Source organism: Oratosquilla oratoria, chromosome 44, assembly GCF_046742065.1.
Source record: "Oratosquilla oratoria isolate Oo_2021 chromosome 44, ASM4674206v1, whole genome shotgun sequence".
Classification (NCBI taxonomy): Eukaryota; Metazoa; Arthropoda; class Malacostraca; order Stomatopoda; family Squillidae; genus Oratosquilla; species Oratosquilla oratoria.
The window spans coordinates 6,653,691-6,678,906 of record NC_134820.1 but is presented as its reverse complement, the minus strand read 5'-3'; the positions used below and the strand labels follow the sequence as shown (position 1 = coordinate 6,678,906).

At 38.4% G+C, this 25,216-nt stretch overlaps 1 protein-coding gene and 1 non-coding gene across 3 annotated transcripts in view; one reads left to right on the top strand and one right to left on the bottom strand.

Moving 5' to 3' along the window:
* Nucleotides 1–2,732: 2,732 nt before the first annotated feature.
* On the bottom strand, nt 2,733–2,814 carry TRNAS-UGA (transfer RNA serine (anticodon UGA)). The gene has a single exon. It is a non-coding gene; the product is annotated as a tRNA-Ser (tRNA).
* Nucleotides 2,815–13,000: 10,186 nt separating this feature from the next.
* LOC143022175 (uncharacterized) overlaps nt 13,001–25,216 on the top strand; it is a 52,414-nt gene continuing 40,198 nt past the window's right edge. The window contains exon 1 of one of the 2 annotated variants that reach the window (XM_076180276.1): nt 13,001–13,150. The gene's annotated coding sequence lies outside the window, so the exon portion shown is untranslated. The remainder of the gene's footprint in view (nt 13,151–25,216) is intronic. The other variant, XM_076180278.1, reaches the window with a different exon arrangement.

The following is a 25,216-nucleotide window of genomic DNA, read 5'->3' as shown; positions in this document are numbered from 1 at the left end:
AAAAATCTTGGGGTATTTTAATTGCCTTTTCTTGATTGTCTTATTCATAGAGAAGGCAATAGTTTTAAATTCAGTATTTATAGGAAACCTACTAATGTAATGTCATATGTCCACTACTATTCTGGTCACCACAACAAAGTCAAATATTCAGTGTTCTCTTCAATGTTTTACGTGCTCTACGCATATGCAGTCCGGAATTTATTGATGAGGAATTTGAAATTATTTTCAACATTGGTTTAAGTTTAAAACACCCTAAGATTTTTATAAACAACGCTCTCAAGAGAGCCAAGAAAACTTTTTATAGGACTCAACCTACACCTCCCTTTGAAACTAAGAATCTTTTAGTCTTGCCTTTTAGTGAAAGTCTTTCTCAGATTCCTCATTTACTCAAAACATGGAACGTTAAAGTAGTCTTTAACAATTCACGCACATTCAAGAATTTGATTATTAAGAATTCTCCAAAAAATTCATGTGGTTGTATATACAAGGTTCCGTGTAAAGATTGTGGGAATTTTTATATAGGGCAAACAGGTAAAAATCTCTCAACTAGAATAAAGCAACATAAACATAGTGTCAGAACAGGACAAGACTCTAATGCTTTATTTGTGCACATGAGGGATTATAATCATTGTATAGACTGGACTAAGGCATCTTCAGTTTTATCATGTAATCCTATTGTTAACAGGAACATTATTGAAAGTAGCCTTATCAAACAAATTGAGTCAGTCAATTTGAACATAAGTAATGGTATGTATAAATTAGATAATTACATAATTGAGAACATTTGTAAACAATTCGCCAAAGGGAATTTTGGTTATATCCCAAGAGAAGACAAATGACGTGTTGTTCCGTGTGGTGCCTTGTGACCTCTCCTAATTTTTCCTTATAGAGCCTTGTTACCTCTCCTAGGTTTACACTTTTGCGTTTATATTGTCTTTGTATTGTACTTTTGTCTGTATTCTCCTCTGAGGATTTGAATTGTACGAAAGCACTTGGGATTTCTGTGTTTCTTTTTCTTGAGTGGTTACCAGCATATTTCTGATCACGTGTTCAAGTGATTTATTTGCAATATATATATATATATATATATATATACTAGCAATCTATATGCATATGTACTACATATAAAAAGTACAATTGTGATTTCCAGAGACACTCGCAACTCGATGGCAAAGTGGTATCAATTGCAACCACTGCTACAGCGATCTGCGTTCGAATCCCATCCTGTGTTGAAATAATTTCAATATCGGTGCGCTGCGAACCGTTACTCCAACTCCCGTGGGCGGGGAGTTGTGTGTGTGCGTACAAGGTATCATTACCCATAGATCGGTCATACATGAGCTCTGAGCTCTCTTCCGGGAGGGTAAAAATGTCGATCACGAGTCCAACACACATATGTGTATATATATATATATATATATATATATATATATATATGCGTGTGTGTGTGTGTGTGTGCACCTAATTGTAGTGGTGAAGTACAGAGGTCATTTAGTCCCACGGGATAGGCCGGTCCTGCAGTAGACCAGGCTGAACTACACATGCACCATACAGGAATGGATAAACGCTAGTTCTCGTTTCCTCGTCCCCAATTTATCATATCTAATTTGTGAGTGATTCACCATGGTCTTGCATCACGTGTTGAACTCGTGATCGACAGCTATTATCCTCCCGGAAGAGGGTTCAGAGCTCATAAATGTGTACTGTTGTGACCTTACACGCACACACACACCCAACTCTTCCCCCACGAGAGTTGGAGTAACGACTCACAGCGCAACGATACTGAAATTATTTCAACCCTGGGGGATTCGAACTCGGACCGCTGTAACAACAGTTGCAGACGCTATCATTACGTCGTCGAGTCAAGCATTTATAAGTATTTGAGTGTGTGTGTGTGTGTGTGTGTGTGTGTGTGTGTGTGTGTGTGTGTGTGTGTGTGTGTGTGTGTGTGTGTAATTCACCATAGTGAATTACACACACACACACACATACATCAAAAGCATAGCTACAGAAGAGATCTGAAGAAAAAAAACATTTTCACATAGAGTGGTGGACACTTGGAACAAACTGGACAATGAAATAGTGTGCGCAAAAACCATTCGTGAGTTTAAGAGCAAACTAGACACTGCGAGATACAAAGGCGGACACAACGAGCGTAGCTCCCCTTCCCACAAAATACAACTGGGTAAATACAAGGTAAATACACACACACACTAGGTGTGATATACTGGGCTCGTTCTCGTCCCCCTAGTCCCCAATATATTACTCCTATTTGTGTGCGCGTGTGCGTGTGTGAATGATATATTTTAGCAAGAGCCACAACGAAATACAGTGTTTCAATATAGTGGATCTAAAAAGTGAGACGGGAATAAAGAGGGACCGCCTATGCTACGGTACATGGGACCCCATTCGAAAATGGAATCCATCAGTGAGAATATCTACATAAAAATGCCACTTATATCGGATAGCATATATTCCACTGATTAAATAAAAATATATAAATACAGAAGCATCTATCTAATCCGAAACTTGAAAACTGCTGCAAGGTTACGGGAGCTTCCACTCACTACTCCACCTACCCCTCCTCCCCCACCGTCATCACCTCAGTTCTTAATCCGGCGTTGTAAATATAATTTGATAATTTTTATTTACTGTGTCGCATGCACATCCATGCATTGTAAAATAAGGAATGATGTTTTACCATTATTTCACACCTGTTAACATTCCTCCATCGCTGCGGACAGGACTCGAACCTGTGCGGGCAGAGCCCAATGGATTTCAAGTCCATCTCCTTAACCACTCGGACACCGCAGCATGTCTGAGGTGGGTGAGAAAAATAGGCATGTATCGGAGCATTGAAAATTAAGCAGCAAATATAGTTATTTTTGGTTAATATTTTCGTCAGGAATAGGTACGAACTATAATATTATCTAGTTTGTATTCTCAACAACTGAAAATATGTCTTAAACCATTTGTTTGATGCCTCTGCCGTTATGTTACTTTGTTGTTCGTATGCTTTTTGATGTTTACAAATTGGTTTCCACCTTTTTTTGCCAGTCATAATATGGTATATGTCTCAGGTAGGGTCCGACAACAGTTATGATCTGACCTTTTCCCGCGTTCTCCTTGTTGTTTTACTCATTCCAGTACTGGTCCCCTGGTGCTTCAGGTTATAATGTACTACTCCCATGTGCTCATACTAATTGCCCACTCCGTCCTGAGATTCAGGTTAAATGTTAGATTTAATTAATAGGTGACCCTAGCTCCAGTGTAGCATTCACTATAACTACATGTTGCTACAGATGTAGAATATTGTAGTATATCACTAATGGTACTACTCTGATATAGTACTCACTAGTACATGTTGATACAGCTATAATAATGAAGTATGACATATACAATAAAGGAGATACATATACAATAAATATATACAATAATTAAGTAAGGAAGGGCTTGGCTACACAGCTGTAGAATAATGCAGAATATCATTAATGGTACTACTCTGATATTGTACTCGCTCATACTGTTTTGTTACAGTTTAACATTATTTTGTTGTTCCTTTGCTTAATGCAATGTTCCTTTTTATGATGGTGCTCAAATTTTTGGTCTCAATATTCCTATGTGTACAAACATTTTAGTAATATTAGCAAAACTATAACTGTTTATGTGTCATATGTATTCTGACTGGTATTACTCATGATTGTCTCTGGTCCCCTTAACCCCCTACGTTTGTTGTCAGTGAGACTTAGTGTAGAATAATAATCTGATGAGGACCACAATGGAAATAAGCGTACATGCTTTTTGTGTTATCCTCGGCAATTTGCATTTATTATTCCGAACTATGTATTCTTGTCATTATTTGCACTTCATGTATATTGATTCATTGCCAAATAAAGTCCATCTATCTATCTATCTATGCATGTGTATTGTGTACACACACACACACACACACACACACACACACACACACACACACACACACACACATATATATATATATATATATGTATATATATATATATGTATATGTAATATATATATATGTATATATATATATATATATATGTATATCTATGTACAGTATATATATATATATATATATATATATATATATTATATATATATATATTAAATATATACTGTACATATATATATACATATATATGTATATATATATATATATATATATATATATACATATATATGTATATATATATATATATACATATATATACTGTACATATATATATATACATATATATGTATATATATATATTATATATATATATATATATATATATATATATATATATATATATATATGTATGTATGTATGTATGTATTGTAGTCCAAATAGATTTTAACATAATAGGCGGAAATGGAAATAAGCTTACATGTTTTTTGTTATCCTTGCCATATTCAATTGTTATTTCGAACTATGTGTTCTTTTCTTTATCTGCACTTCATGTATAATGATTCAATCCCAAATAAACTTATTATTATTATCATAACATTTGGACTCTAACACACACACACACACACACACACACACACACACACACACACACACACCCACACACACACACACACACACACACACACATAGAAACTATTGATAGAGAGGATCTAAAAGAATGGGATAGTAGAGATACAAGAGGACACGGAAAGAAAATCAAGACAGTTATAGAAGAGATCTGAAAAAGAACAGCTTTCCCCACAGAGTAATAGACATTTGGAACAAGTTAGATGAGAAAGTGGTGTGTGCAAAAACAATACATGAATTTAAAAACAGTTTAGATAAAATGAGAGATGAAGACGGGACACCACGAGCATAGCTCCCCTTCACGTAAAATACAACTTGGTAAATACAACTAGGCAAATACACGCGGGCATAACTCTCTTTGGGTAAAATACAACTAGGTAAATAGGTAAATACATACGTGTGTGTGTGTGTAAAGGCATACATACATGCTGCGTGGGCTTAAGTTTAGAGAAATGATAGAAGGAATAAACAGGAAACTAAGAAAGCAATTTCGGAAATCGGAACTAACAAGTATGGCTACTTGAATCCCAGAACTTTATTAGGATTACATATACAACTTTCTAACGAATTCTGATATGACAATGGAGAAGGAAATAACCATATACTGTATACATATTCCGTCGATCCTAGTACTATAGCGTATAATGCTTATTTTCTTCCCTTATGTCATATCAGACTTTGTAATAAAAATTTATGTATTCACGTTTTCCAAATGAAAATCCCATAGATTGATATATAAATATATATATATATTATATATATATATATATATATATATATATATATATATATATATATATATATATATATATATATATATATTTTTTTTTTTCTTTCTTTCTTTCTTTTCCACCCAGGACTAACGAAGTGCAATGACCTTGTAGTATTTGGTTCGGAACAACGGCAGGACAAATGAAAAACAAAATTTCTAATATCTTTCTTTTGATAATTAGCCACAAGGTGCGACACTAGAAGGGTCACATGAGAAATGTACGTGAAGCTCGGACTAAGGCCACAGCTTAGTGGAGCTTATGGTTGCAGCTGGACGTGGAGCCTAACGTCAGCGAGGCGGTAGCAGATGATGACGCGAGGCTCGATGGGACGACTAGAGGATTGGACGAGGAGATGTTGTTGTGTGCGCTGGTCGGTACTGTTATGCCCATCTCGGCGAAACGCCAACCTTTTAAAGGAGGCTGGCGGGAACGTGAGGAGCTTTCCAAGTTCCTGATTGGCTGACCGCTGGCTGGTCGGGACGTCCTTACGAACTACGCACTACGGGAACTTGGAAAGGCTAGCTCCGAAGATTTCTTTGTTCAGTGTGTGACGGGTCGTAGGGTGCGTCACGTCACTACTCCACTCCCCCCGCTCTTCGAAAGCGGGCGTCGAGGAGGATAGGGAGCGACGCGCGCGACGTACTTGAACCGGTCTGGCCTTCGGATCAATCGCCCCGAACGAGTGGTCATGCCGTCAGGGGGCATGTCTGGCGAGGAGGGCCTTGATGGAGGGGGGCTCGAGTGCAGGGTGGTATTGTCGAGGTCGGAGGCCTGGTGATGTTAGCTGGGGAAACTCCTGCAGGATGCGTGCATAATCGCCATCGGGCTGGAGTGACGATATCTGGTGGGAAGTTGCGTTAGTGGTGGTTCCTGGTATGCTTGTTGTGCCATGGTACAAACAGTTATCCTTGGCGCTAACTACTATATTGTAGTGCTGGAGGAAGTCGTAGCCAAGAATGGGTTGCTGTACCGCTGCTATGACGAATGTCCAAGGGAACTTGACATCGTGGAGTTCCAGGACGCTGTGGTGGCTGCCGTACGTTGCGATGGGCGTACCGTTGGCTGCAAGCAGGTCGTAGGATGGCCAACGTGTACCGTGGTTGGGTTCTTCCGTCGGGGGTATGATGCTGACGGCTGAACCTGTGTCTACCAGGAAGGATAGGCCAGAATGGCGATCATGCACTGAGAGGAGGGTGTGGGTATGGTTAGCGGGGGTAGGGGTGGTTACCGACCCCCGCATTTGGCGTTTCCCTGCGACCAGCTGCATGGTTGCGTGCATCTGAGCGCCTTGGCTCCGAAGCGGGTATGGTACCAGCAGGAGGTAGTATCCTGTCGTGGAGCGGGGCTACGTGGTGGTTGATGGCTTCCCTTCTCGGCTAAAAACTGGTTGAGCAAAGTCTTCATGTCGGCCACTTCCTGTCGTAGCTGCTGCACAGTTTGGTCACTGGCACTATATGACACGGGAATGTTTTCGCTCACAGCACTATTTTCACTCACATCACTATTGTCACTGCACTGAACACTTTGCACTGGTTCGTCACTGCGTTGTAAGCTGGTGGCTGACCGGACTTGTACCGAGATATGACGATGGAACAATCTATCTGCTATTTCGCAGTATTGTTCGTCGTCCTTATCGCCGGCTAGAGCTTCCAGGTGTAAGTGGAGGGCGTCCGGCATCTTGGAAAGGTGAATGGACCGGAGGAGTTCCTTGGGCAATGACACCTTTGCCCGGGTGTTGAGGGCGGCCATACGGGTGTATAATTGTGACGGGGTGGTGTCGCCGAGTTCACTATGCTGGATATCTCGGTAGAGCTGGTCGTCGGGCTTGGTGTAAAGCTTCCGTAAGGCAGTCTTGAGGGCGGAACACTTGCCTTCTTGCGGAGGAGAGGAGACGACGTTACGGACAAGGGCGATGACGTCCGTTGGTAGAGCGGCGATGTACGCGCCGAAGGCTTGGGGGTCCGGCACGTTACCTTGAGTGGCTAAATAGGCCTCTGTGTGAACTAGCCAGCTCTCCAAGTCACAGGAGAAACTGGGAAGTTTCACTTGTGTGTTTTCCATAATCCTGGTTGTCCTTCACCGGGGTCACCACTTTGTAGTAGTATTTGGTTCGGAACAACGGCAGGACAAATGAAAAACAAAATATCTAATATCTTTCTTTTGATAATTAGCCACAAGGTGCGACACTAGAAGGGTCACATGAGAAATGTACGTGAAGCTCGGACTAAGGTCACAGCTTAGTGGAGCTTATGGTTGCAGCTGGACGTGGAGCCTAACGTCAGCGAGGCGGTAGCAGATGATGACGGCGAGGCTCGATGGGACGACTAGAAGATTGGACGAGGAGATGTTGTTGTGTGCGCTGGTCGGTACTGTTATGCCCATCTCGGCGAAACTCCGACCTTTCAAAGGAGGCTGGCGGGAACGTGAGGAGCTTTCCAAGTTCCTGATTGGCTGACCGCTGGCTGGTCGGGACGTCCTTACGAACTACGCACTACGGGAACTTGGAAAGACTAGCTCCGAAGATTTCTTTGTTCAGTGTGTGACGGGTCGTAGGGTGCGTCACGTCACTACACATGTATCTATATAATTTATTTGTTATTCACCTATTATTTCTCCTATTTTTGTTTTTTCTGAACTTATGATAAATCAAATAAAGATGTGCGAAACAATGTTTCTATTATTTTTTGCATAATGCTTTAAAAAGGCCATTTAGTATTACTGTAAGAGAATCTAGCTCAATCATTTAGCTCCCCGTGTATGTTCTGTACGGTGATCATAAGCTTTCTTCTCCTGCCTTTCTTTCTGATTTTTATAGTTTTAATATATTATTATGTCCATTTATGTTGTTTGTATCTATTTTACTATTGTAAACAATAATTCATTTTAACGAAGAGTTTAATTATCCTGTCTGAACTCTGTCACTCGTCCGAGCTGCGCACGACTTTTTTTCTTTCTTTTCGTGTCACGACTAGCCTGGTCCATAGGTGGGTCGTGGCAATTATAAACAAGAAATAAATGTGCTGAGTGAAAAAATAGCATTATATATATAGCATACCAAGCAATGAATGTAGTATGGTTTAAGAGATTAGAGGAAAACAAAAACGATAATGACATCGTATATAGCATTATATATCATACCATCCAAATAGTGTAATAAGGTTTACATGGGAGAAACATGTCATGGGATACGAGAACAGAAAACTGGTGTAAGAAATAATAAAATTACAAAATCTAATAACACATGAACCAACATCCTCCAAGCTAGAAGGACACGCACATAATAAATGAAGGCAGGGGAAAGAAAATGAGAATGGCAGTGGAGGCAGCACCAATTAAACTCGCGTCGGTGGTCCACAAGAACACGAAGCCCTAGGATGTGATCAGTTGCCGATTCATTGGACGTGACTCTAGACATTATGGGCCTCTGGAACTTTATCAGATGGGAATAAACCCATTCCAGCACCAGATGGGCGAGCATGTTAGGTACAGTAAGCTATATAATCTGCCGGTTCCTAATCCCTCTTCCAGGTAGGGACGACCAGTCCCCTTGAATAGGGTACAACATTGCCAACCGGTCGACAGCACCGCATGTAACCCACGGATAGTCTCACCCCCGGATTCACGAACTCCACGCTAGCGTTGCGGGTGCCAACCGCATTTCCACTCTTGAACTTACAGCCTATCTAACCTCATTGTAATTGGGCGGAGTTTCATCTGTTGGTGGACTGGCTTCCGTCACCCGAACATGAGCAAAAGGGTCAGGCATTTATAGATGTTTAAATACTGCAGTGTCCATTTGTTTGATTAATCTCCATGGCAACCCTTCATTGATAACGGGGTTGTAGTCTATCATGAGTAACCCTTTCCGTACTAAGTGGCACTTCTTGTTAATTTGGCTGTCGCCATGCTATTTCATTAATATCCGGCACCTCCCTCGTTAGAGAAGGAAGTGACGTATGTATATGGTCATCAGGTTTATGATGAATTCGAGATCTATGCCTTCGTCAGACATCATTTTTGTCTAATTCTGATGTGCCTCTCTTTGTGTACTGGATTTGCTGGTATAGCCAGATTGCAAAGTCCACAGGCACTTGTGTTATCTTTTTTTCAATTCAAGTCGACAAAATATTGGTTTTATGCATTTCTGCAATACTTCAATATAATACCGATTGTTAAAAATGCTTTTAGAGCGCTGGTATCTTTTTAGCATATGAAGACCATAGTCAATGGTATATACAGAATCCATCATACATCTGTTTTTTCGACAGTGGATTTTTAATGTGTATGTATATATATATATATATATTATATATATATATACATATATATATACATTTATATATATATTTATATATATATATATATATATATATATATATATGTATATATATATATATGCAACACTAAATAGAAAATTACTTGATCCTTTTCTTTAAATTGAGCTCCTTTGCTGACGGTGTTTTGGAGACAGTTCACGATAACCTATTGGTAAGTATACTTTTGGAAAGCTTCACATAGCTTGGTATTGTTGGGCACACTTGTTATGTTCCATGACGCGTCACTGGCACATTGTATATGAATGTTGAATTTGACCACTACTAGGTTATATTAAGCTAGATAATAAGATGTAGGATTATAAACATAAGTAACTTATGATAAATAACCAGTTATAGGAGTTTATGCTGTGCAGGCGGCGGAAGAATACAAACTGGGGCATTCCACGGAAGAGGTCAGGGGCATCCAAACGACTATGGCACATGAAAGTAGTATATATGTATACATGAAGTTACACTTTAAATTAGTTTAGATAGGTAATGATTGATAAATTGTAAGTCTTCTTCACACAAAAATAAAAAAGTGAATGGATTGTGTGAAACCAGGTAGAGGTAGATTAGAATTATAAATACAATTAATTGGGACTTGCCGTTGGGCATTGGCGTCTCTGACTCCTCGCTCGCAATCTGTTCATATCCAACTTCAGTGTAAATCGAAAAATCCTATTTTTATATCATGTAAAATAAATAGTTTTTCACCTCACCCATTCTTTCCCCCTTGTGAAATGAGAAAACTCCTTTAACAGGCAAATAATCATACTAGCTAGTGGATTGTAAGACCTGTTCAAACCACGGCCGATATTTGATACATCAACTCAAATACAAAGGTTAGTCCGTGACAACACTTCTGTTGCGTATCAGGAAGCGCTTCGCAAGACTAGAGTGATATATGGCATTGTGGATTCCCTCAAACCGGGTGTATGGTGTTGTCGATATTTACACAGGACTAGGATCCGAATTTTCAAATTACTCGTGTTCCCTGACTTGCGCGGTTGTGAAACATGAACACTGTATAATAATGTTAGAAACCCTTGACTTTGTTTCTGAGACCATAGTGCACAAATCACTGAGTTCTCTGTGAAATTGTCAAAGCCTTTAGCCAAAGATTGCTGAGTGTCAACTCTGGTTACATGGGCATGAGGCACGTGGTGCTCCCACTTACAGATACGTGTTCATAGAGACTACCCACGGTAGAGTCGATGGGATCGCCCCATAAAAATAAGGCTGGACCAAGTCGACCGGTCTTGCAGTGTGAAAATTATGACTCCCGACAAAATTTCCCATCCCTTTAATGGTGACGGTGCAAGTTTAACATAGGTGACCGCCCCACCGAGTTAATACCGGGATAATCTGTAAAATTACGTTCATAGAAGCAGAAAACTACATATAGCTGTGATCGCCTGGTACTCATCGAACCCTGAAAAGTCGCATCACAAAGCATCATGCGTCTTTGTGAATATGTAATAATTTATCTTGAATATTTCAATTCTAATGCTTGTTTGAATATTCCATGGTAGTATTATATTCTACTGTGGCTTTGGGGCCACTTGCTGATTTTCTTCGTCTCTATTCTGGTTAATGACAGTAATGTGTTTGACGACTTCGGGTGCGGCATGGGGTGGGATAAGTATGGGAATGGAGGAAAGGATAAGGGTATGTGTTGAGGGGAGACTGGTTCTCTCATATAACGCGTCCCCTCACTGGTTTAACACACACTTCGTCGTATATACAATTCACACGATAGGGTTTATATGAGGTCTGTGATTGGGATAAACCTTATATCATTCCCCAATCACGAATCACTTCTGGTCAGTTTCGAATCATGTCTCGAACCACGTATAAAGGGGGTCCGACCTCGCGCCGAACGCCTAATGATCTTTGACCTCTCGTTGCCAAAGGTGTATGGGAGGTACAACTTTACCTTAGCTGATGTGAAAATGTTGCACGGTACATATAACAGATAATCTTCATATATGGGGATTGGAAATGAGTATTACACCAGAACCAATACTCAAGACGGAGACATCATCAGGTGATAAATTAAAAAATCAACATTGAAAATTACATATCGGTAACTCAACATTCCTGGAGAAGGTAGTCAGCTATGCTTGGTCCTATGGCGTCGAGTCCCTTACATAATGTTTTGTATAATGTTTTCGTATATATAAATAAATGTGACAGGTCACTCTGTCTAAACGGAAAATTAAAGTTATATATATATATATATATATATATATATATATATATATATATATATATATATATATATATATATATATATATCTTTTACAAATGTTTTTATATACTAAGTATTCTAGATTACTGATTTCATATATTTGATATGCTTTTGTTGTATCTCAATCTTAATCCTAATTCTACAGCTATCAATTTACTAAATTAACTGAGTTCGTAACCACAGATGTCTATTAATTTGTAATGATAGCTTAATTATTCTAAAAAGAAAACGCCTCTGTCGGAATTTATTCCCGACACGCAAAGCTGTTTGAAATGGGCTGGGTGTTAGGATAAACCATGGTCGCGTCGGCGCATGGGCAATGCGAAGTATTCTACGTCGTTGCTCTCTGTTGACCAATGTATATTCAGGTGTAGGCTACATTTTTCCGACCACGGTATAACCCACTATACTTTGCCATCCCAAATGCAGTATGGAATACTGCAATATTTGGTATTATAAAGAGTTTGATCAACATGGCCGCATACGGGTGGATTATTTCACCGATATGTGAAGCCTTGATATTTAAACTTGTCAAGGAATGTAATCCCGTCATACGGCAGAACTGGGCTCAATTTTGTTATTCATGAATTTGAGGTGTAAATATTGATGCAGTTACGTTGCACAATATGACCTGACAGAATATTAACCGATTCTCCTTCGGTCTCGCATTCGTACACATCCCTTTAGAATTCCACGCCGTGGTTCGTTTGACCCTTCCCACACTGAATCACGCGATAACGCGCACACACACAAGTATTTACCTTTACGTTGTTTGTAGGGCTAAGTCATCCTCTTTATATCTCCTTTCTTGTGGTTTCCAGATTGTAAAAAATATGAATGTCTGATACAATGTAAGTTGTCTCTAGGAAACGTGCAGAAGCTAATAAATATTATGTATATACTATCACTACGTGTACAAGTAACCACTATGTGCTGGTGAACCGGATAAGATCGTAAACTTTCCTTGTACGTTAAGTCCGTAACTAACGAATTTATACTAGATATATGTAAATAATAGATCGTTAGTTTTCTATTCATGTAGATGATATAGGCTCAGCATGTTATATTCATGACTTTATACCTTTCACCCACAGTGCTACATTAGCGACTGCGTAGCTTGGGTATCTCAAATCTAGCGCAATTCTCGATTCCAGCTATCAACAAACATGCCAAAAATGGCCGTCGTGGGTTGGAAATAAAGGACCCATGTAGAGGCCTGGCCATTATATTTTAAATTGCATTTCAGTTTTTGTCACATAACAAGGTACGTGTGTCTTACATATTGATTGTACAAAAGAAGCAGATGATAATATCTCCTGAAATTATCTGTAATCAAACTTGGAAATGAGAGCCATTTAGGGTAGGCAGGGGAGGATGTAAACAAGACCTTAGGACGCTGTAAGAAACGATAGGTAAAGTATATTTTTAGTTAAGTTCAGGTCAAAGGGAGAATTTAGTTTACAAAGATACCTTGTCCACAGAAACACGAGGGTTATAGATTACATGGAGGTAACAAGCAAAGTAATGAAGTTCAAATGTTTCGTAAATTTGAAGTTTCACATTTCTTAGTAGTGCTAAGCGGATGTTCAAAAACTTTGGTACAGCAGTTAGTATTATTACATCAAAAAGAGTTGTGACCGAAATTGGCAAAATCCTTCAATACACAAAGATTGTTATTCACTTGAGTGACTGTTAGAGAGTTGTTATGGTTGCAACATATGGACTCTTGGGTGACAAAAATCAGGTTACAGGTGCATCTTTATTTACATTTTATGAAATTTCTGTAGTTAGTATTGGCCATACTGCATAAATACTAATATATATATATATATATACACACACATATATATAAAACAATGATACAGTTCTTAGCATATGTCTGCAATACACTTTCAACATCAAATGATATTGTCAGGAAAAGTTGATTGAAAGTAATTCAAGTGTTCAGAGATCCATGGTATATTTTAAAGGAATATGGGAAGAATAGGCATAATGCCTGTCGGGGAAATTTGGTTAGAATTCATATATTCATAGCATGTCGTAATGGAATAAGCTCATTGCATATATATATATATATTTGTTTTCATAAAATGATTATTTGAGACATTTTTATACATGAATCATTGATCAGTTAATCTGTTACCGTAACCCTAGTCTCTTGGGGAAGATCTGTGGCATTTTGGTAACTGGTAGCAGCCTCTGGGCGGGACCATAGTTCTCTCGCAGAAAATATATTCAATATTGTGTTGTCATCTTAGGTTTTTTAGTGTGGGACTTAGTGTGAGGTGTTTTGTGACTGCCATGTAGTGGTTGCATCAGTAAGTCATTGGAACAAATTATACTGATTTCAGCGGGTCTCACTAATTACTGACCAAACCTGACCAAGGACGGTTTTTGCTCAAATGCACAATTTTATATAAAAAATTAGCATATGACTGCATTATTTGACCAATTTTCTTTAAAATGTGTGATTTTCATGTAATTTGATCATAGATAAGTTACGTTTTTATCCTCCACAAAATTACTGACCATAGCTCCGAGTACAGTCTGTCTCACTAATTACAGACCAGAACCGACTAAGAACGGTTTTTACACAAATGCTCAATTTTATAAAAAAAATTAGCATATGGTTGCATTATTTGACCCAATTTCTTTAAAATGTGTGGTTTTCATGTAATTTGATCAAATAGAAGTTACGTTTTTATCATTGCAAAATTACCAACCACAGCTATGAATATCGTCCAGCCCGCCATCTATGATCACTGGTGGTATGGATCAAATTACACTCTCTATTTTCTTACTATTATGTTATTAGTGTAATAGATTGCATATAGGTGAATTATTTGAACTATTTTCTTTAAGATGTGTGATTCTCATGTAATTTGATCAAAGAGAAGTTATGTTTTAGCCTCTGCAAAATGACCGAGCATAGCTACGAATACCATAAAGAATGAGCATATGGTTGCATTATTTGAATTATTTTCTTGAAAATGTGTGATTTTCATGTAATTTGATTTAAGAGAAGGTATGTTTTTAGCCTCTGCAAAATTACCAACCACAGTAACAAATTTACTGACCAAACCTGACCAAGGACGGTTTTTACTCAAATGCACAATTTTATGTAAAAAAAAAAATTAAGGAAAATAGTTCAAATAATGCAACCATATGCTCATTTTTTACTTAAAACTGTGCATTTGAGCAAAAACCGTCCTTGGTGGAAGACTTGAAACCTCCAAGAAACCTCTCAATCCTTATCAATTGGCACAGAAACCCATAGAATAAACAAATATTATGTCTTAATTTACTGTGGTGGAATTTTGTTGAAATATTTTGAACAGAAATATTTTTGAGAGGTTTATTAGAGTGGTGGCAGCACCGTTGCCATGACCAACTTGTGTGTACTGTATTGATGCAGCTATAGGCACATTTAGACCTACTATTCAAGCCGCTGAATAAAAATAGCACCTGTAAAGAACCTAAGGCCAAAGCTACATAAACATGATAAATATATGACAATATGTACAATGTTTGTATTTCCATAGTATTACCCCATTGATCCTGCTCTTTCAAATACAAGTACAATGATCTTTAAATTTATTAAGACAAATAGACTTATTTCTGCTCTGTTTCTGTGAAATACATTCTCGATTATTGTTTATTATTATGTGATGATTATGATTATATAATTTAAGGATTGGAACCAGTGATATGAACTTGTGATGGGCAACTAACAATAACTGTTTGTGGCAAAAGCTGATGCAGCATTTGATAAAATATTAAATGTCTCCATTTGTATATTATGGGATGGGCCGTCTATCTCGTGTATGATGTATTATGTCGAATGCATGAGTCTTATTTTAGCAGGTGAGGAACCCAAAATGCACTTGCATAATATTAAATATCTCAAAAATATTTTCTGGTCAAAATGTTTCAACAAAATTCCACCACAATAAATTAGATATATTATTTGTTTATTCTATGGGTTTCTGTGCCAATCGATAGGGACTGAGAGGTTTCTTGGAGGTTTCTAGTCTGTCACCGATTGAAACTGGGTTTCTGGGGTGTTTACCTTGACCATGTTACAGAAGTGCTTCAGGTAAACTGACCATTTGAATATCCCACACTGGTCTGAAAATAAAATTACTGATATTGCGAAAGGCAAATTATTAGAAATTTCATATCAATAATTGCAAAATGAAAAAATCAATATTAACAATATGGAAAATAAGAGAAAAGGAAATAAGGCAAGGATGTTGAATTAAGACTGGAGAAGACATTCTATTCCAAAGGCAAAAACTCAGATAATAACAGTAAAGTGTGGCGATACATTCCAGGTCTGTGTGACTAAAAGTTTTCCATAGTTTTTCTTGCCTTCCCCGGATTTATGAACAGGAAAGTGTGCCTACACTTTAGCTGCCAGAAAAAGTAGGTCAAGCTGTACATGTAATGATATGCTATACAGGTAAACGTCGACTTACGATGGCATTAGGTTTCGATAGAGCCATCGTAAGACGATCTCATCGTAAGTCGATCCCCACTCTGTTCCGTGGTCACTGTACCTAGCCTACCTGTATATTAACCACCAGAGATACTGAATATAGCCTATTAAACATGTACAGTAGTTTATTTAATTATTTTTATCCTTTTTACCATATTCAAACACTATAATATGTATTTTCAGTACGGAACTTAAATCTCGCGGGCAGCAGCCAATGCCAGCCGTACGACGTGACGTAATAATACTCGCATCATAAAATATAGTCACCGCTTATATCGATCGTTCTCTCTTTCACCCGCGAATTTTGAAAACCACAGAGAATGAATCATTTGAGAGAATGTAAAAACACAGGGGCGACTACAATAAATATAATCAAGACGCCGATATGGCAGCGTCGCGAATCCACTTGCTCCTCATGACGCCTACGTGTGCGGCACCGTATGGAAGGGGTTAAATTATCATGTCGTCGTCGTCGTCGCCATCGTAAAGTCGAACAATCGTAAGTCGCGGCCATCGTAAGTCGACGTTTACCTGTACTTGGTTACACATATGTTAAGACAGACATAAAAATCTAGGGTCGATGTTTATTGTAGGTATGTGAAAAATTCTGGATTTAGAAGTGCACACCTACATGACATAGTAGTAGAAAATTAAATAATAAATTTGTAAATCATAATACATCAACATAATATATGTTATTCTTGGTGGGAATCAATAATAGAAACAGTTGTTAAAAGCTATAAACAAAGCTTCTGGGAGCTGTCAAGAGTTTTTATGAGAGTAGTAGAGCTTGTGTCAGGATTAGAAATGGAGAGAGTGAGTGATTTGAGGTAGAGGTGGGACTTCGTCAAGGATGTGTTATGTCACCCTGGCTGTTCAACTTATACATGGATGGGGTAGTGTGAGAGGTAAATGCAAAGGTAGTGGGTCAGGGATTGGAAATGGTTAAAGAAAATGGAGAAAAGTGGGAGGTGAGCCAGCTGTTGTTTGCGGACGACACTGCGTTTGTGGCAGGATCGGAGGAGGGATTGAGGAAGTTGGTGACAGAGTTTGGGAGAGTGTGTGATAGAAGAAAGCTGAAGATAAATATGAGTAAAAGTAAGGTGATGAGATGTACAAGTGGTGAAAGTGGCAGTAATCTGGAAGTGAGCATTAAGGGAGAGCAACTGGAGGAAGTGGATAGTTTTAGATACTTGGGTGCAAATGTGGCAGGAAAAGGTGGAGTAAAGGTGGAGGTAGAATGTAGATTGAGAGAAGCGAGTAAATGCCTTGGTGGATTGAAAAGTGTAATGAGGAATAGAAATTTGGGAATGGATGCTAAGAGGAGACTGTAGGAAGGAGTGATTGTGCCAACAGCACTGTATGGAGCAGAAACATGGAACATAAGAGAGGAAGAGAGAAGGAGCTTGAATGTGTTTGAAATGAAGTGTCTGAGAAGTATGATGGGGGTTACTAGGCTAGATAGAGTGAAAAAATGAGGAGGTGAGGAGAACAGGGGTGGAAAGGGAGTTGGTAGATAGGGTTGATGAAAGAGTATTAGGATGGTTTGGACACATGGAAAGAATGAGTGAAGAAAGACTAGTAAAGGAGGTATGGAAGTCAGATGTGGAGGGAGTGAACATGAGGGGACGTCCTAGGATGAGATGGATGGATGGGGTGAAGGGGGCTTTGGGGAAGAGGGGAATGTCTGTTGAGGAAGGACGGGAGAGGACAGAAGACGGGTGAATGGAGAATGGTTGTATATGGAAGATGTTGTGATGCATGAGGTGGAATGGATGGGGGGTGATGTAGTGTGTGTGAGCAAAATTTTGACGCAGCCCGAAGGGGTTTCTCCCCGTCCTCTCCTTTATATGGGGGGGTCGCCGATTTAATGAAGCGGCCTTGCTGTGGATGTGCTGTGTCTTGCGACACTGCTTCTGACCCAGGGCAGTGGACAGGGTGCAGGGATGATCCGTCATCTAGGAGGTGCTAAGATGGGAGGGAGGGTGGAGGGGTGTGGAGTGTTTTCAGGGATGGAATGGGTGGAAATGATTTTATGCCTTTTCCTTTTTGGCTACCTCCCTTGTAAGGGGGAAAAAGCCTTGGTATATGTATGTATGATAAACAAACAAATGAAGTTGTGTAGACTCCTTTAGTCGCCATCTTTGTTTTGATAAATTCAGGGGTCAGAGACGATGGCGACAGCCTGATGACCTCTAGAATTACAGTTGCCGCATTACTAATTGTTGGTTAGGTTGGGTTGAAATATACTAATTTAGCATACTTTAATTTTTTCGACCTTTGCCGCTACCAAAACAAACATGGCATCTTAAGTAGTCAAAGCAGCTACATTTGTTTGTTAATAATGTACCTTGTAGCAAATGCTGCTATTACTGATTTTCACCAAGAATTTGAGGAGGAGAACGGGGGTGGAAAAGGAGTTGTGAGATAGGGTGGTTGAAAGAGTATTTGGATGGTTTGGACACATGGAAAGAATGAGTAAAAAAAGGTGTAGAAAGCAGATGTGGAAGGAGTGAACATGAGGGGCAACCTAGGATGAGGTGCATGGATGGGGTAAAAGGGGCGTTGGGAAAGAGGGGAATGTCTGTTGAGGAAGGACGGGAGAGGACAGAAGACGAAGGTGAATGGAGAATGGTTGTGTATGGATGATGTGTGATGCATGAAGTGGAATGGGTGGGGGATGGGGGGTGAGGGATAACGTGTGAGAAATAATTTGATGCAGCCCGAAGGGATTTCTCCCCATCTTCTTTTCTGCATGATGGGACAGAGAGGGAGGGTTGCTGATTTAATGAAGTGGCCTTGCTGTGGATGTGCTGTGTCTTGTGACACTGCTTCTGGCCCAGGGCAGTGAGCAAGATGCAGGGATGACCCGTCATCCAGGAGGTGCCAAGATAAGAGGGTGGAGAGGAGTGGAGTATGATGGGGATGGAATGGGTGGGTGGTTTTTATGCCTTTGTTTTTTGGCTACCTCCCTTAGAAGGGGGAAAATCCTTTGATATATGTATGTATGTGTATGTACCAAGAATAACATATATTACATTAATGTATTATAACTTATAAAGTTATTATTGTATTTTTTATTACTATAGTGCATAAATGTGCACTTCTAAATATGTACTATATACTGTATATATATATATATATATATATATATATTATATATATATATATATATATATATATATATATATATATATATAGGGTGTTCGGGATAAATTTAACACTTCTTTGGAAACGAAAAAAAAATGTCAAATCTTTGCTAAAAATTGATGTATTCTCAAAATTCAAAGTGCATCTCTTAGAGGATCTTTTGCCAAATACAACTCAAATGTGGCATATATATATATATATATATATATACATATATATATATATATATATATATTTACAGAAACCACTTGGAAAATAAAATAAATGAATGCCGAACGTTTTCGTCTATTCAAGACATCATCAGGGTACAAAGGATACAAAAAATTACCAAAGGTCACAATATGTACATGGTGGTAGAGGAACTGGGAAAGGTCCAATGTTACCTGATTCCAGAAGAATTATTTACAATCTTTTTAGTAATAAAATTATCTAACTTATACAAACCTAAGCTTAAATTCATATTATTTTCAAAACTGTTTTTAATGTGACATGACTCAATTATGTTCCTTTCTACTATATTATGACAAGATGTAATAACTTTTGTGTTTTGCCAGTCAATACTATGGGAGAGCTCTTTTTGGTGGACGAAAAGTCCGCTTGACATTTGACCCGTTCTTATGTTGTATTTATGTTGACTTATCCTTTTGTTTAAATCTTTTCCTGTTTGGCCTATGTACTTAAAATCACACACTTTACAAGGTATACTGGAGGTGCCAAGATATGAGGGAGGGAGGAGGGTGGAGGGGAGTGGAATATATAGGAAATGGAATGGGTGGGAGTGGTTTCTATGCCTTTTCCTTTTTGGCTACCCTCTGTGTAGGGGGAAAAAGCCTTTGGTATGTGTATGTATGTACAATGTTGGCATTTTTCTAGTCCTTTGGTATTTTTCCTTCTTTGAGTGAGCATCTTATGTTGTATATTTTGTCCATTAGTTCTTCTTTGCATTCTTTTAGTATCCAGTTTGCAATTCTGTCTGAGCTGTGCAATTTCCTAATGTCAAGATTCATTAATTGCTCCATTATTTCTTTTTGTGTTATTATTATTTTCCTCATGGGGGGGGGGAGATTGCACTTCGCTTCCTTCATCCCAATGCTGTACTTTTTCTTTAATTTACCAACATCTTGCCTCTGTCATTTCTCTCACGTACTCCAAAATTCCCAATGTATTATTCATCTCCCATCTTCTTTCCAACTATATCATTAACCACTTCGGTATGATGACACCTAGGTAGATGTCATGAGGTGCGAGTGGGTGCACAAAGATGGCAGCATCAGTGTCTTTATTATATATATATATATATATTTATTTATTTATATTGTAAGTGTATTTGAGCAGGAGTTTTTCTCTAATGCATGTATCATTAAAAGTGATGGCTAGTTATTTTCTTAAAGGTATTTTCCATATACCTTATTATGGATTTGTGTTCCTTAGAAAGGAAATTTATGAACATAAGAACATAAGAAATAAAGGAGACTGCAAAAGACCATAAGGCCTACACTAGGCAGCTCCGTATCCATCACCACCTGTCGTCCCCATCCATAAAGTTGTCTAATCGTTTTTTAAAACAACTGATAGTTTCAGCGCTTACTACGTGGTTACTAAGTTTATTCCATTCATCGACCACCCTATTTGTAAACCAATTCTTGCCTATTTCCTTCTTAAATCTAAATTTGTCCAGTTTATACCCATTACTGCGAGTCCTGCCCTGTTGTTTTATTATGATGACCTTGTTTGCATCACCCTTGTTATAGCCTTTGATCCACTTGAACACTTCTATTAGATCACCCCGCACTCTGCGTCTTTCCAGAGAGTGTAAGTTTAGGTGCCTAAGCCTCTCTTCGTAAGGCAAATTTCCGAGTCCTTGTATCATTTTGGTCATTCTTCTCTGTACTGATTCTAGTGAATTTATGTCCATTCTGTAGGACGGAGACCAAAACTGTACCGCATAGTCAAGGATGGGTCTAACTATCGCTAGATAGAGTTTAATAATTACCTCTCCACTTCTATTCGTTACCGTCCTAGCAATGAAGCCTAATGTTCTGTTTGCTTTATTTCTGGCGCTAATGCACTGCTTCCTGGTTTTAAGGTCCGGACTCACCAGAACTCCCAAGTCCCTCTCGCACTCAGATTTTTCTAAAAACGTGTCATCTAAGTTGTATCTATTTTCGGGGTTGTGTAGCCCTACGTTTAACACGCTACACTTAGAGATATTGAAGTTCATTTGCCATTTCACCGACCATGTTAACAGTTTATTAAGATCATCCTGCAGAATCTGGGCGTCTTCTCCTGACCTAATTAGGCGTCCTATTTTAGTGTCGTCCGCAAACTTACTAACATCACTATTTAACCCATCGTCTAAGTCGTTTATATACATAATGAACAATAAGGGACCCAAAACCGAGCCCTGGGGGACCCCGCTAGTAACATTGCCCCACCTAGATTTTATTCCATTTATGGTGACCCGCTGTTTTCTATTACTAATCCAAGCTCTAATCCATTCTAACACTTTTCCTCCTATGCCATGGGCTTTGATTTTATTTAGTAGTCTCTGGTGTGGCACTTTATCGAACGCTTTGCTAAAGTCAAGGTAAATAACATCGTAATTTTCATTGTTGTCTGACGCCTTATATACCTTAGTGTAAAAGGATAGAAGATTAGTCACGCATGACTTACCTTTGGAGAAACCATGCTGTGAATCACGAATTAAATTATGCCCTTCAATGTGTTCTCTGAGTCTATTTACTATTATTGATTCAAGCATTTTTCCTATAACCGATGTCAAACTGATTGGCCTGTAGTTGCATATGGTCGATCTATCTCCCTTCTTAAAAACAGGAACAACGTTTGCCTGCCTCCAAGCAGTTGGAACAGAACCAGTGTCTACCGATTTATTGAATATTTCAGTTAACTGGTCGCAGATTTCAAATTTACACTCTTTAAGCATTCTTGGAAAAATTTCATCCGGACCCGGAGATTTTGTAGCTTTAAGTCTGTCAATCTGCTTGATAACTTCTTCTTTACTAATGCTGATATTAGTTAGGCTATTTTCTTCATCCCCTCTGAAAATCGGATCGCAGTCAGGTACTTTATCTAACCTCTCATTAGTAAACACCGATAGAAAATAATTGTTAAACTCCTCACTCATTTTTTCTTCCGATTCTATCATGACATTTTCATCGTTTTTAATTGGTCCTATTCTTTCTTTATTTTTTGTTCTATAGAGGTGAAAGAAACCCTTTGGGTTGGATTTTGCTTGACTGGCAACCTTGATTTCATAATTACGTTTCGCTGAACGTGTATTCCTTTTAACCAGCTTTGCCATTTCGTTATATCTTGATCTAAGGTGTGATTCCCCGTTTTTTTATTTTTACGTAAAGTCCTCTTTTAATTCCGATCTCATGTTTCAATCTGTCCGTCATCCATTTGGGAGTATTACTATTTTTCCGTATTGACTTTAGGGGGATAGATGTGTTTTGTGCATTAATAATTAGATCTGCCAGATTGCTATACATCTCATCCAAAGTACTGACCTGATTTTTGGGCCGTCGCCCCGAATCGACCTGACCCAAGGCACGCGCATCACTCTCCTTGACCCAGACCTGACCTAAGGTATGCGTATTTCTCTCCTTGACCCAGACCTGACCCAAGGTACGCGTATCCTCCTTGACCCACTTCTGACTATCAGCCCCGCAACGAGAATCAAGAATGTTTGAAACGTCCGGATTGTTTTTCGTATTCAATTTCAAATAGGTTTTTATATTGTCAAAGTTTGCTTTCCTGAAGTCTGGTACTTGAACGTTATTTGTACTTTTTATTTTTTCCCAAATAATATTAAATCTTATTTCTTGATGATCGCTAAAGCCTAGACTATCGCCCACTATTATGCTGCTAATTTGGTGCTCATTATTTGTTAGAATTAAGTCCAGGGTATTTTGTCCCCTCGTAGGATCGGTAATCATTTGTTTTAGGAAATTATCCTGCACCACATCTAGGAATTTTTTCGCTTCATGATCTCCTATTAAAGTTTCCCAGTCAATGTTTCTATAGTTAAAATCTCCCATGATTACAACGTTTTTGTACTGGGACGCTCTGTGAATTTCATGAATTAGGGAATCAGTCTGCTCAATGCTAAGGTTAGGAGGTCTATACAAGACGCCAATAATAACTTTCTTATTCTTGCCTATAATCTCTACCCAAATAGATTCCGTACAGTCCTCTTCCTTAATCGAATTGTTGATAATACAGTTTAATGTATTTTTAACGAAAAGTGCTACACCTCCCCCATTCCTGCCGACCCTATCCTTATGAAAAAACTTATATCCTTCTATTTCGATTTCCGGAAGGAAATGTTTATCAGCCATGTTGATCCAGGATTCAGTAATGGCTATAATATCGAAATTTTCTACGCATGCTTTACCTCGCAGCAAATCAATTTTGTTAATTATGCTCCTACTATTTGTATAGTAAACTTTAAGTTTATCTTCCCTCCACCTGCTTTGGTGATTTTTTGTACAGTCCTCTAAGTTGTTTCTATTTCCTAAACTATATTCCTAAACTATGAATTGGCTGTCTGTAGTCATATTAGCTAGATTGCGATTTTGGGTTCAAGACCCTTCTTCAGTAGCTATAGGGATGTTCTTTCTTATCAGAATAAGAATTAATCCGATGAGTCTAGTTAAAGTTCTAAGTTTTATACTAGAGTTTCTTTACTTGCTAATCACTTTGGGGGAGATCACCTGGTATTTCGGGCAGTGACGAAATGTCACGTGCGCTGGAGAGCCTCCGGGTTTGTGTTGTGGCGGAATGTGGCATGCTTATGGTTAGTGTTTTGTCTCGTAATTGCACGAGTGGCATTTTGTCTCGTATTGGCGTTTGTGGTGTTATGTCTCATGTTTGTATTTGTAATGGTTTGTCTCATGCTTGGAAGGGCTCTAAGGTCTTCTACTTGCACATTTGGCCCAAACCCAAATGTACAAGCAGAAGACCTTAGAGGCCTTCCAAGCATGAGACAGACCATTACAAATGCAAACATGAGACATAACACCACACACACACACACACATGTATATATATATATATATGTGTATATATATATATATATATATATATATATATATATATATATATATATATATATATATATATATCACTCCGCTGGATCTTGAACCTCGTGTAGATTCTGGTCTGCCAACATATACCGTATATATATATATATATATATATATATATATATATATATATATATATATATATATATATATATATATACACATGGTACATATGCATTCCTGAAAACCTTACTGCAAATTTAAATTACAGTATACTGAACCCATTATAACATGTAATAATAGGATATAGCAGATGTACCTTCTCCCTGCTCTTTCCTCTTCAAAATATCTAGTGGATATCGTATCTTTGAATTTTTCTTACGGTAAATAGAATCGAGGGTAGTAATTACCAAATACCGTAACTGTGAATTTACCAGATAAAGAATTACTGTATTTATTTATTTTTGTAGTTGTATATGAGTTACCCCCCGATTCTGTGAACTAGTTTGATCATGTTTTCTGTGTTTATTATTACGTATAGTTAAAGAGAATGAGTAATACAGCAGTGACTTTATATTGCGGGTAGTGTGATGCATTGTACATACAGTACAGCATAGCAGCCGATGCTGTGTGC